The following is a 6,000-nucleotide window of genomic DNA, read 5'->3' as shown; positions in this document are numbered from 1 at the left end:
TATTGTCAATATACAGTAAATGGGTGCTGGGACTATGCAGCCAATAATCATACAATAATTAGGAGATTCACAAGGGACATAGGAGAGAGCTTTGTACATAGCCTTAGTGCTAGATTGAGCAAGAGACTACATTTTAATAGAACAAAAAATATGTGCACATTGGTTGATTGTCGAATACTGGTGCACCCTCCTAATCAGCATAGACATAGCAAGTTAAAAGAGTCATTGGTTGATTGTCGAGTTTCAAGTTAAAAGACCTAATTACATGAACAATTATTAGACCAATGTAAAAACACAAGAAATATTTAAAATACCCTTGACTTATAAAATATAATAAAACATTAATAAGATTGAATTAACAGCATATAACCAACAATAAGCTTAAAGTAAGACATCATTTAACCTAACTTAATTACACGAGATGTCAAACATGCTCCATGTGAGATTATTGATTTTTCTTTTTCTTGTTATCATGCTTCACGCCAATCATAGCTATCAAATATCAACATTTATGTTGTTGATGAAATCTCAACTTTTATATTATGTTAAACTTAATAAATTCTTAACTAGGTAGCATATACTTTAACTATATGATCAGCCATAAATATCTTTATTGTCCTCCGAAAATTCAAAATCAAAAACACCATTTAAAAAAATAAATAAGACCCAAGTAAAAAATAGATTTTTCCACTTCACCTTCTATTTTTGGTGATTGAGTGAACCATCCCATTTCTCCATGAACTTCAACATGAAAACACCACAACTATCTCTAAATAGAAGATTGTTTAGGTATAATTCAATCATAATTGTGAACATAATCAATACACCAAACAAGGAACATTAAGTGATAAATTTACCTATCGGGTTGTTGAGGTACGTTGGGCACATTGTATAAGAAGTTTAGTAGATCTCTTTTGATGAATATCTTAACCAACATTACCTACAAATGCACAAAATATAAATGATTAGAGTAGAAAATTCAGTAAAGAGTCTTCAACCTGTATACTTTACCATCCTAATTTAACAGTAAATGAATACATAATCATAAAAATGAGCTCATATGTAATAAGCATTTACCAAATCTTTTGACATATTGTCTATCATACGAACATTGCTTCATTGAATCCAACATAGCTATACGACTACTGCAAATGTTGAAGACATATAAGCACCAATGTTTCTCATTTACAAGTATTGGAAAGAAAAGCTATATATTTAAAAATATAAAAATTTAATTACTTTTATAATAATATTTTTTTGATAAAAAGATAATAAATGGTTATGTTTCCAAATGATAAATATTACCATATTGAATTGGCGAACTTTGTTGTCATTGACCTTCCTTATCCTTTTATACTTATTCCATACTGTTTGTATTTTAGCCTTCCTATCAACCACTTTTGAAGTTATCTTGGAAAGTTCAATCTGAAAACGCACACAATTGATAACCTAATATGTGTGAAACAAACACTCATTATAGATAGAAGAAATTGTTACCCCAATCCAAGGCAGAAAGAAAATTTTTGATCCTCTACGCATTTGTTTTAGTTAGAGCATTTGGCAATAGACGTCAACCACCTACAACGATCACATTTAAACCATAAATGCATGCATATGATTGGTTTGAAAAATCAATGAACTTTAAGTGAACATACCACATTTGATATCCAATTATTGGAAGAGATTGTTCTCATCTCTTTTCTTGTGAGGTAAAAATCATTTATGTCCACCAAGAATTCACTATAATTAAACAATAACATAATAAGTGTTTGAGTATAGAAAGTAAGTAAATATAGAGTAAATAAATAATTATTTATATAATTTCTCACTCATCATTTTTGCTCTCATCCATGGCATATGTGAGGACCATCTTTGCTATTGCACTAATGACACACAATCGGTTGACCTTTATTTCAACTCAAGGTGATCCCATATGGCGCCCAGACTTTATAACACGTAATAAGGGGATGCTCACTACTTCTTGCACATCACCCTCCTATTCCATTACTGTGGAGGTTCCCGCTTCCTTTTCCATTGGTGCGAGGATTTCTCCTTCCTCCTCCATCGGATCGTGTTTTGCAAAAGATTACCAAGGTGAGTTTGTTTGTCATGTGGGGGTTTCGTATTCCTCTTCCATTGGTATATGGGTTTCATCTTTCTCCTCCATTGGACGGTGTTATGCAAACAATTGTGAAGATAGGTTAGGTTATCGTATGGATGAATTGGGTTTTGTAGCGAGACTTTCTGAGGATCTCGACTCCCTACGTTGGCCCACATTGTGCCGTTGCTTCCATTTTTTAAACACTGTAATAATTTCATATGCCAACTCCTAACAATTTTTTAAAAGTTTAATAAATATATATCAGTTAATTCTGAATATACAAATTTAACCGTATATTTAGAACATGATTGATATAATTACCTTATAATCGACATCTTCAGATGTATGAGTTGCAAACTTTACCTCACTGCAGCCGAAACTATTATATTACGTTTCTCCAAATTCAATTTCTCGCTAATTAATTTGTTGGTCCATTTACGTAGGCATGAAATCTCAGCCATCGATTTTGGGCCGTTGACATCCACATGGTGTAGGTAGAAAAGCTACAACATATAAGCCATTATGATAATGACATTATAACTATTTGAAATAAAATGATAAACACATTACAAATATTATATCTTAGAACATACCATGAGAAAGAACAAGCATCCATATATATATTTACAACATTTTCTTCCTTCTTTTCCTCTACAGGACGCAATTCCTTTTCTGAACCAATCTAAAACAAACTTCCCCCAAGTGTACGATTTAATAACATCCACATTGTCAACCGCCGCTAATAACTTTTTGCTTGTCTAGTTTTTTGATGTGGGTGATAAAAGTGATCCGCAAGCGAAAAGGACAAAAGCCCTCTTGAAATCATCCCCAATAGGAAGAACGTCTAATTGATACACTAAGTTTGGCACTTCTATTGCACTGTTCTTTAAAAAATTGCCATTTTCTAACCAATTCACATTTTCTACAATATAATTTGGCATATATTCTCCTCTTCCCGAGGGTAGGCCAAGTACCTTTTCAACATCACTTGGCGCAACAAGGATCTAATTGCCAGATTCAAGGGTGAGATGAGATGTTCTAGGATCAAAGTGTTCTACCAACCAAAAGCACAGGTTACGCTTCAAATTGGTACACTCAATGTCTAAAAAGGACCCAAATCCAATCTCTTGTACGCCACCTTTTTTTCCTTACTGAAATTACATACCACTTCCTTGAATCTACCTGGAGAACACCAGGTATTCAACATCTATAAATAAATTACCAACACAGACACATTAGATACAAAAAGGAAGGATATAACACATATATGGACAGATTTCAATTAAATAGAACAAGGTTACACTGCCTTTTATGTTGCTAGTGTTGAAATAGGCTCAAATATCATGAGAGTTAGGTGATTCCTTCTAGTGAATTTAACATTAAGAAAAGGGGAGTTAAACAGAAAATTTTCAAAATCAATTAAGTTAACCCATCACATAACAGTCTAACTTAAATTTACCAATTTGCACTTCTACAGATTACATGTTAAAATATTCACTCTAAAATCAGCTAGCTTACACAAGCACTTAGGAGTACTCATATATTCCTAATTCATTAATTCAATACACATTCCTCAGAATTAATCCGAATAAGCACGTTAATGATAGGTAAAATACACTTATAGGAAGCATATGTAATACCCCTAGTTTTCAAATGAATATAATTGGAATTTAATTTTTATTTTCTTGTGTATTTTAATGGTTTATGTGGCTATGTGGTTATATGACTTGATGGTATGTGTTTAATTGAATTAATTGTTTAATTGATTGTTTGGCTAGTTGTAATTGTTTAATTGTTTAATATTAATTGTTATTTTGTATAATTGTTTAAATTGTTTTACTTGTTTAATTGGAAGTAAATGTTTATATTATTTTTATTTTTAAATGGAGTTGGACTTGGATAGAATCAATGGACTATTTGGATAGTGTAAATGGGTACAATTTTTACCCATGGATGGATATACATGTATATATGGGTATATATGTATTTTCGGTTAGTTTAATTATTAGTAATTATTAATAATTAAATTAGCTTCATTAGTATTATTATTATTATTATTATTATTATTATTATTATTATTATAATATATATATAAATGTAATATCAAGTTTTAGAGTTTTAGATATATTCATTAAAATTAGCTGACTTATTAGACGTAGGTTATGAATAGGACTAGGGTTTTGATAAACCTATATAAATATAACCTTATGTATCTGCCAAGGGTTTATAACCCTATTCACAGAGCAGTGGAGGCAGAGAGAATTACAAAGAGGTTTGAGAGAAAACTGAGAGGGAGAATTAGGGTTTGGCTGGGAACAAAGGACTGAACCAAGGAGAGGCTATTGAGGCTTGGTCGTGGGTTGAACCTAAGGCAACAAAGGAGTTGACGACAATCAGAGGTCGAAAGTCTAGACAGAGGATGGTCAAAGGTTTCAATTCGAAACCTAGAGGCAAGTTCTATTTCTTACTCTTTTCCTTTGACCTGTGTTTTGTGCATGCCTAGGTAGTCTCCAGGAACTAAACGGATATTAATAATAATTAAGTATGCATGTTAATTCAGGTTTTAAACTGTATTCTATGTGTTGATTAATTGAAATTTAATTATTGATCAAATTGTTTCATATTCTGTTTTACATCTTGTATTGATGCATACTGAGTTTATGTGTTATTCTGGATGATACAGAACATTGTTGGACCTCTAGGAACTTAAACAAAACATTATAGAGGGTTATTTAACATCATTGGAGGCGAAGACGATGACAAGAAGCAGCGACAGAGCCGGCTCCCAAAGGAATGAAGCCGGCTCCCTAAGATTTTTGGCCACGGCTCTCTATGAGAGAGAGAGCCGGATCCATGGATTGAGGGAGCCGGCTCCCTAAGTCACAAAGCTGGCTCCCAAGGTAGGGGAGCCGACTCCCATTGCTTGAGAGCTGGCTCTCAACTTTTGAGCGCTTGCTCTCATGCCTAAACGTGTACTGGATGTTGTTTGGAGCACTGTTTGGATACTTTTGGGGTTCCCGGACTGTCCTGGGTTAATATTAAGGATTCTAAATATTATTTCATGTTATATTAAACCTCATATTGCATAATTAGTATCTATATGTAAATGGATTTAACAGTATGAAAGTTTAAATAATTTTGCATGCTGTTAACGAATATAAGAGATTTAATTGCTTAATTTTATTTTAGCAATTTAACGGACTGTGACATGATTTTTAAACCTTGATTTGGATGCATAATAGGGTCATATACTTATCAGAATTTATTTATGCTTATATTGGATTTTAATTAATGAACCATTAAATTCTGTTCTGTCAATTACATGGATGCTATTCTGGATTTTAATTGATGAACCATTAAATTCTGTTCTGTCAATTACATGGATGCTATTATGGATTTTAATTGATGAACTATGAAATGCTATTTTGTCAATTACATGGATGTTGTTCTGGATTTTAATTGATGAACCATTAAATTCTGTTCTATCAATTACAATGGATGTTATTCTGGATTTTAATTGATGAATCATTAAATTCTGTTTCTATCAATTATATAGATTTTGTGGATTATATGCACCGGTATGGGACGGTAGCATATTAGGTATGAATTAGATTAAAACGCTAACTCCTACCTATTCTGGAATAAGGAATGAATTAACTATACAGGTTAAGTCCTACCTATATTCATGTCAGGTCAACTAAAACAGTTGAATGACATATTGGATGTTTGTTTTTATATTCTGCATTAGGAAGGATATTATGTATATGATTATGGTACTGTGATATGAGCTTGAGTCTCAGGATCATGGTTAGGGTGCGTATATCGCCTAGGATAGATAACTGGACATAGTAGATGTTCCCTAGTAGGTCTAGGTATACATGCCCACTTTTGGTGTGATT

The sequence above is a fragment of the Cornus florida genome, unplaced genomic scaffold (assembly GCF_030987335.1).
Source record: "Cornus florida cultivar Cherokee Brave unplaced genomic scaffold, ASM3098733v1 CherokeeBrave_3.0.0_Hap2_Chr09, whole genome shotgun sequence".
Classification (NCBI taxonomy): Eukaryota; Viridiplantae; Streptophyta; class Magnoliopsida; order Cornales; family Cornaceae; genus Cornus; species Cornus florida.
The sequence above is the reverse complement of the archived record's forward strand: the minus strand, read 5'-3'. Positions refer to the sequence as shown.